Genomic DNA, 9,322 nt, shown 5'->3' on the forward strand with positions numbered 1-9,322 from the left:
GTTTCGTGGCGGACGGTGGCTTCGGGAGGATTGGGGTCTCGAGCTACGGTGGCTCCCGATCGTGTTTGAGAGGTGGGGTGGCTCCGCAAGGTCGAGGGGGAGAGGATGGTGGTGCTGGAAGGACAGGGGAGGCCCTGCTCACGACGTTCGGCACCGGAGCGTGGCGGCGGCCGAACTGATCGGAGACGAGGAAGAAAGCCTCCCTCCATCGATTGCTGACCGTGGGGGCTCTAGAGGGACGGCCTGAGGTCGCCTGAGGGTCTGGACGAACTCGGGGGTCCCTATTTATAGCGGTTGAGGTATGTTCCGACAGCGGCCGTGGATAGGAACGGCGAACCGCTGTTCTGTAGCCAGGAGGCTGCGTGGCAACGACGGGTGCTAGAGGACGTGTGCGTGGATAAGCTTGTGCTGCTCAGGGGAGAGCTGGCGCGCGGCTGTGGCTCGGGCGGCGCCGTCCATGGCAGGGGCATGCTGTGGATGCCGGCGTGCCGCCAAGGGGCTCTGGCGGCGGCGTTGTAGGGTGCCAGGGGTGGTTTGGAGGGTTCTGGCGAGTGGATGAGGACAAGGCGTGGCCCTACGGGCGAGCAGAGGCCAGGGGCAAGACGCGGCGACTCAGTTGTGCGCGCGTGCAAAACGTGCACTCTGGGCACGCCCAGAGCACGCACGCCAGGTGTTCGACAAAATGCCAACGCGTTCTAGGCCTCTCTGATGCCTCTGCAACTAAACAAAACTAGGCTAATGACTATATGAGAGCTAATAGACATGGTGGTAAGGCCATTAGAGCAACTTCCTAATGCAAGTCTAAAAGCATGCCAAAACTAGCCATGCTCCTAACCTGCTCGACAGAATGCCATGGGGATCTAGGCATCTCTACTGGTGGCCAAAAACTCCAGATCATAGTCTCTTTAGATGTAGGTGATGGTGGCAAGGTTAGTTTGGCAAGACCAGAAACTTGTTAGTGCAAGTTTTTGAGAAAACCAAATTTGGACAGAAAATGAAAGGCATTATTGCATGGACCAAAAATACTCCAATGGGTCCAATCTCCTAGACTTAGCGGTTTGGTAGGGTGGTTTACAAGCAGGAGAAAGATCAAGGGCAATAGGGCAAGATAAAATGTGAATGTAGTGCAAAACACTAAACTGGACCAGAATGAAGATGAGGATGTTTTCCTCAAATTTTTCAAAGAACACCAAAGGGTTTTTGCATAAAAGTGATGTGGGAACATCACATGACATCCCCAATTTTTGGTGGGGATTTTAAAGGAGTATTTGAAAGGGTTGTAGTGCAAATGGAACCCTAAAACTTATGAAAACCCATTTTTAAAGAAATAAAGCTCAGGAAAAATAATTATAGAAATAATTCCACTGATAAAAGAAATGGTCTTGGAAAGATATACAAGTCCAACAATATTCTGAAAGGTTTTCACTTGGGGTGAAAACTCCACAATATCAAAGAAAAGAGTAGTTCTAAAATCAAAAGATAAATCCAGAAAATAAAAATTTAATTTACCATGGCCAAATTTTAATTAATAAATCATGGTTAAAATTTTGGGGTGTTACAACACTACCCCCTTAAGAAAAATCTCGTCCTTGAGATTTACTAAGGGCTGCTTTGAAAAAAAATTACTCCTACTATCTCAAAGTAATATCACAAAAAAATAACCATCCTACCCATTTAATAAAATGTGGCAACAGTGAATGGGCAAATAAGTGGTGTAAAACTACAGTGTGGGATACTGGCGCTGCGTGGAAAAATCCATGGTTGGGGGAAAACGAGATATTTCTACTTTTGGTTACAGAAAATTTAGAATTAAATTCTAAATTTCTAAAATACGCTGGTCGCACTCGAGAGCACAGTGCTCTCTCTGGCTGACGGGTGGATGCAAGGCCCACTGTCAGTCTCTTCTTCTACCTCTGGCTCTCTCTTCTTCCTCTCTCTCGCACGCTTTCCCGTGCTTTCTCCACCAGCGACGTCTAGCGCGTAGGGCATCTAGGCCGTACTGCGGTAGTGCGCGGCGTGCTAGCTGCCGGTGCAGCGTGCACTCACCTCGCGGGCTAGTGCGCTGTGGCACTGCTCGCGGATTCGCCTCCGAACACCGGCGATCGAGCGACGAGCGGCGCTGGTGGACTTCCCCCACCGTACACCGATCTCGAGCTATAAAATGACCGAGGTGCTCCTTTCTTCTTCCTCACACCTGGCCTCGCCTATCCTTCTCCTTCCTCCTCCCGCATTTCAGTTTGCAGGAGCTCGAGACGGGGCTCTAATGGCGGAGGTGATGCCGGACTGGTACATGATCCTGGTGTGCGGAGGGTTGGTGGCATTGCTGGGGTTCTCCATGCTCCTGTGCGTGATGATCCTCGATGATCGTCGTAATGCTGCCGCTCGAGTGTTAGCTCTTCATGGTGGCGGTGATCATGAGGATTAAATGCGGTGTTTGGTGCTAACTGTTGTCAGTGCTAGAGACAACTTGCACCCGAATGATTACCAACTAATCTCTCCTTCAGAGACTATGGTGTGCTAGGGTGGGATCAGTTAGGTTCAAAATGTGCACGTGGATTTGCAATTAGTGCACGTGGTCGAGTGGTTGTGGTTGTGAGTCTGCTGTCGTGGTGCTGCGTGAATAAAAATCTATGTCGTGAAGAGATACATGCCGCAACAAGTCAGGGAAAAATCTCACTTCCGAATTTACCGAGAGTGACGATAGTTAATCAAAATTAACAGCAGTAAAAACTACTTCACATTAATTGAACCCAATTATTTAATTTGTCGCACAAATTTAGGATACCACACATAAGTTGCAACACATAAATAAAGGCTGGGACAATAAACATAGCAGTGACGCCTACAATGAAAAAGGCAAACAGACAGGGTCTTGAGAAAACGTCTCTGGTACTGGGGCACACTATTCTTCTATCGGGGGAAGCAGGTTGACTAGTCGATGAATGCGTCTCTCCTGGTCGGGCCTCAATGGTCTGCCGATGGCGATCTAAGGATTTAAATCAGCGAGGCTCTGGAGATAACCCATTACTCGCTGGGTCAAACGCTCTTGAGCGGTAACATACTAGGCAAGGTTGGCCAGTACTGGGTCTCTCTCAATTCGTCCACCGGGAAACGATGCTACTTCTCCGGGTGCTGCACGACTCGGGAAGTTATAATACCCTCGTCCGCTGGCATAGGGTACCGCGAATCGAAGGCGAGCAAGCACTTCATACCAGCAACTTCTATGGCCATTTGCGGAGTCGGCATAGATTTTCCCATGAAGGAGACTTCTGTTGGGTCTTGGTTTGGGTTTGCGGGAGGGATGTGCACTACTGTCCAATACTTCGAGGTGGATGGGGTGATCCTCGATTTGAGCAACTCGTACTGGGGTGGATGGGTAGAACTCATTGTACCGCAGGTAAAATCCCACAATATTTTAACAAAGCTACCTGGGGTTGCATCTGGAGTTCTGAGATAAATACTAGGGCTCGGCATGGCAAAGAAATGGCTGTGAGGGTTGTGCATGAGGAAAGGGATGCTTGGTAAGGTCACGAGGTGGCCTTTTATATAGCATCTGGGCTGGGTCATTTATCACGGTGAGGGGCAACTAGTTTGTCGGTTCTGCTCTATGGCGCCGGGGTTAATGCCACAGATACACATATCTCACAAAAGTGACGTATTACTGTGGGTGTTGTCGGGGTGGTTTTTGGAAGCTACGCCCGGAATTAAAAATGCAATCGTACACCAACATACTTATGCATGGCTATTATTTAAAATAGGGGCGCACAAGCAGACAACATTTAATTATGGTGATACAAGATCACACAATTACAGGGCGTGGACATACTAAGAATCGGTACTACACGAGTGACTTAGTCTACCTCGTTTATATCTAAGCGGGCGTGCCTTGTGGACGTCGAGGCTTCTCCATGGGTTTCACCGTCGGGGATAGCTGGAGGGGGTTGAGGAGCTGCAGGGTCGGGGTAGCGATGATGACCATCGCGGGGGTTGTTGGCCACGATCCTGTTGGAGCGTGTTCCCAAGAGGTGACGAAGCACTTCTAGGGACACCAAAGTGTTTTGGTCGACGGCTAGGGCAGACCTCAAGGATTTGATTGGTTGTCAGAACAGCACGATTGGGTTATCGTCGTCGGGCTCATCCCCTCGTCTTGCCGGGGCTCGGCGAACCAGTTCCCCACGAGCTGCGATCAGATCAAGGGTGATTTGATCGAATAGTTCCTCTAGTGCACTTACATAGCGCACCAGATGCAACAATGCAGGATCCGTCTCGTGATCTCCGTTGGCAACCTGGGGTGGCCTACCATACTCGTCACGGCTGGGGTAGTAGTAGAACGAGCGACAGTTAACCCTGGGTGACAAGTGCCGGAGTTGAACTATAGCCTCTCGAGTAGCTAGTTGGATGGCTTGTGGCTCAAAGGAAGTTGTCCTTCCGGTGAACCGGTAGGGGCGTTCTGGCGATAGACCCCTACCATAGACGTGCATAGTGTCCCAAAATTGACGGCTCTCACTGCTCATGGGTCCTTGGTACACAACATATTCTGGGGCTCTTCTAATGCAAAGGCACGGCGGGTGAGGTTTGCTAGCACGGTCACAAAACCTCCAAGGTTGGTTGCTGTGGTCTCATTGTGAACAATGGGTCCTGGCATTTTAGCTCGGTTTGGGGTAGAGGCTGTGTTGTGCTGGGTTGAGGCTAGCGTGCCCTTTTTATAGAAAAAAGGGGACGCAGTCTTCCTTCGCACGCTTGCGAAAGAGACAATTTAGGTGTCGGTCACTGGCGCGTGATCGACAGGCTAGGATGATAGGTTGGGCACCGACTGCCAACAGGTGTCGGGGTCACTATGTAGCTATCTTACACGAGAAGCTTGGCCGGGGTTAGGTTAAGGTCTGGTGGGTTGATTTACCTAGGTTTATTGACCTGGCCAAGATAGGATTAGCCAATGGTCAGCCTGGATCTGATACCAAGGTTGTCAGGACCGGGTTTTCGGGATATTAATTTCCCAGAAAATGGCCCTTGTGCTCACCAGCCCCAGGATTACTGTTAGCTGATGAGACACCAACTTGATACAAAAACTCCAAGCAAAATACAAAATGTGTAGTACAAGACCATCCTGGCCTATGAGTACAACAAATGGTTTCTAGTGGTTGATGGAGGAAGCAGTTTGTGGTTCATCAGCGTCTATGGGACTCCATTTCCCACAGGAACAGCTGACCTGGATAACTCCTATCTTCGCGAGGCTGCTATCACCATTGCGTAGGTTCTGAGGCTGTCATCGCAATGCTCCTCTCCACGCAAGAAATCTGGCCAAGACAATAGCCAGGGACAAGCCCGTGAGTACTTTGAATGTACTCGCAAACATTATGAACACAGGTATAATGTAACAAATGGTAATCGTGCTCTGAGATATTCCATGATCACAGCGTTAGTCACGAAATAAAAATCCATGATGCACGCAAGCAGGTTATTCATGACAAATATGAATATGTAGTCAGGGAGTAGAATTAGAATGCACCGATTGGGTGTGTGAAGCGACGCCTCGAAAGGATAATAATATAAAGCATGCCTCAGTCGGGCGTCTGAGCAACACCACATAAAGTGCTTATAAGTAAATGAATAACAAGCATGCCACAGTCGGGCGTCTCCGCGACACCACATAAAGGGCTTATAAGTAAATGAATAACAAGCATGCCACAGTCGGGCGTCTCCACGACACCACATAAAGGGCTTATAAGTAAATGAATAACAAGCATGCCACAGTCGGGCATCTTCGCGACACCACATAAAGGGCTTATATGAGAACAATCACAGTGAATATCCAGGAGGTAGAACCGTCCCAGGGATATTCAAATAATGTAAATGGTTAGTCCATAATAAAAGTAATCATAATCATCATGAGTCACAAGTCATGATCCATGTTATGGTTTAGCAATCTTTCCTCCGAAGACCGACACTAAGACCGACACTTGACCCATCCCAGACTGTAGTACTTAGCCATGGACACGGCTATTCGAATAGATATAATCTCTGCAGAGGGTGTACTCTTTACCCACGAGTAACGGATTCCTTTAGTCCATCGGCACTAATTCCGTCTACGGTCTTTTAATTGAAAACACACCTGACCACACACACCAGCCTAACTTACCAGTGTCTGGAATCACCCACGACACCCATTAAGCAAAACTCTAAGTGGGGAGGCTACAACCTCGAATAGCATGGGATCAAAAAATTTATAACGCGCATAGTCTAGGGGAGCTACCCCCTTCGGCTCCAACCGAAAACACACATGCCCCCGGACCAGGTGGCATGCCTACCGAATGCAGCCGGTATCTTCCACCATGGCCTCTCTGTACGGTGTGTGCTAGGAAGGGGTTGACAACTTACTGAACCGTACCCTACCTATGGCAGGGACGAGTGGTAGTACGAAACAAGTATGGGGGTTACTGGAACAAGACTCGATCTATGGTTGACTCAGGAGGTTAAAGCATTTCCTGCATCATAAGCATAAGAAATATATTTCACACCAATCAGACAAAATCACCACTCATCATACCTCGCCATGCCTTACCGGACACAACCATCTCGACGAAGAACTAGAGACAAGCTCGTGTCTACCCAAGACAGAGGCTTTCCCGGATTCCCTCTGGTAGGCATAAAAGGCATACGATGGTGATTACTATCACAAACATATCAAATTCCAACAGCACGGAATCATCGATATGCACTCATGAGTATGATCATGACACCACATAAAATATCGAATACATCGCATCAAGGTGGTGTCGTATTTGCATCAAATGACACACAACAAATATTATGCCAGGGTTCAGAATTCTTGCCTTCAAGAGTATGCAAGTGGGAGTGCACTTTTGAAAGTTGATTCCTTCTTCAAAAATCCTATTTTAAGAAAATCTAAATTAACACATAGTTTCAAAATAGTACAAAACAGTTGCTTGGAAAATTTTCAAATAAATATGAAAATAAACTAGACAAAATTTGAGAAACAACAGAAAATGAATCAAGTCAATTGGACTTATATTTAAAATGTTATAGCCAGTCAAAGTTTAGTCAAAATCTGTTTTTAATAAAAATCAGAAAAAGAAAACGTTTCGGGGAGCTTACACTTTTCTTTTAGCGAAGACATAATTGGTGGAGTACGCTTCCACTTAAGCCAGCGCGGGCCATCGTTGTGTCGCTGACAGCGCCTCCTTCCTACTCTGGCCGAGAAGAGGCGGGGCTCCGGCGATCGTCATCGACGAACGACGGCTCCCCATGGGGTCTCGAGGGCAGGGTTGGATCCGCCAGTCCAGGGCGGTCCTCCTAGTGGTTGAAGGGCTGGAGGGGACGAAGGGAGTCGCCGGGGGCGAGCTCCGCGGCGGACGATGGCTTCGGGAGGATTGGGGTCTCGAGCTACAGTGGCTCTCGATCGTGTTTGAGAGGTGGGGTGGCTCCGCAAGGTCGAGGGGGAGAGGATGGTGGTGCTAGAAGGACAGAGGAGGCCCTGCTCGCGATGTTCGGCACCGGAGCGTGGCGGCGGCCAAACTGATCGGAGACGAGGAAGAAAGACTCCCTCCGTAGATTGCTGGCCGTGGGGGCTCTAGAGGGACGGCTTGAGGTTGCCTGAGGGTCTGGACGAGCTCAGGGGTCCCTATTTATAGTGGTTGAGGTCGGTTCCGATGGCGGCCATGGATAGGAACGGCGAACCGCCGTTCTGTAGCCAGGGGGTGCGTGGAGACGACGGGCACTAGCGGACGTGTGCGTGGATAAGCTCGTGCTACTCAGGGGCGAGCTGGCACATGGCTGTGGCTCGGGCGGCGCCGTCCATGGCAGGGGCGTGTTGTGGACGCCGGCATGCCGCCAAGGGTCTCTGACGACGGCGCTGTAGGGCGACAGGGGTGGTTTGGAGGGTTCTGGCGAGTGGATGAGGACGAGGCGCGGCCCTGTGGGCGAGCGGAGGCCAGGGGCAAGACGCGGCGGCTCGGTTGCGCGCTTGCAAAAGCGTGCGCCCAGAGCACGCATGCCAGGCGTTCGACAAAATGCCAACGCATTCTAGGCCTCTCTAATGCCTCTACAACTAAACAGAACTAGGCTAATGACTATATGAGAGCTAATAGACATGCTGGTAAGGCCATTAGAGCAACTTCCTAATGCAAGTCTAAAAGCATGCCAAAACTGGCCATGCTCCTAACCTGCTTGATAGAATGCCGTGGGCATCTAGGCATCTCTACTGGTGGCCAAAAAATCCAGATCATATTCTCTTTAGATGTAGGTGATGGTGGCAAGGTTAGTTTGGCAAGACCGGAAACTTGTTAGTGCAAGTTTTTGAGAAAACCAAATTTGGACAGAAAAATGAAAGGCATTATTGCATGGACCAAAAATACTCCAATGGGTCCAATCTCCTGGACTTAGGGGTTTGGTAGGGTGGTTTACAAGCAGGAGAAAGATCAAGGGCAATAGGGCAAGATAAAATGTGAATGCAGTGCAAAACACTAAACTGGACCAGAATGAAGATGAGGATGTTTTGCTCAAATTTTTCAAAGAACACCAAAGGGTTTTTGCATAAAAGTGATGTGGGAACATCACATGACATCCCCAATTTTTGGTGGGGATTTTAAAGGAGTATTTGAAAGGGTTGTAGTGCAAATGGAACCCTAAAACTTATGAAAACCCATTTTTAAAGGAATAAAGCTCGGGAAAATAATTATAGAAGTAATTCCACTGATAAAAGAAATGGTCTTGGAAAGATATACAAGTCCAACAATATTCTGAAAGGTTTTCACTTGCGGTGAAAACTCCACAATATCAAAGAAAAGAGTAGTTCTAAAATCAAAAGATAAATCTAGAAAATAAAAATTTAATTTACCATGGCAAAATTTTAATTAATAAATCATCGTTAAAATTTTGGGGTGTTACAATCAGCAAGCTTTAGATAGGAGAAGAAGAATTAGAGATTACTAGCATGTTTCAAGGAGTTAGCCTCGACAGGAGCCATCCTAAAGGGAAGATTACGTTGCCGGTAACGTTTGGGGGAGAACTGAACTACCGGACAGAGAACGTTGTGTTTGATGTGGTTGATGTCCCTCTGCCGTACAATAGGATTCTTGGACGCCCAGCCGTGGCCAAGTTCATGGCAGCATCCCACTAAGCTTATAACACTCTGAAGATGCCTAGGCCACTTGGAGTCATCACTATCCCATCGGATGAGAAGAATGCAATTATCTTCGTGGACAAGATGTACCGGGATGCAGTCGCGGCAGAGGCTGCGGCAGCAATAGCTCCCGCCAAGGAAAGCAAATGAAAGAAGAAGGATTGTAGGACCTCCGTCAAG

This window comes from Triticum urartu, chromosome 7 (assembly GCF_003073215.2).
Source record: "Triticum urartu cultivar G1812 chromosome 7, Tu2.1, whole genome shotgun sequence".
Taxonomy (NCBI): domain Eukaryota; kingdom Viridiplantae; phylum Streptophyta; class Magnoliopsida; order Poales; family Poaceae; genus Triticum; species Triticum urartu.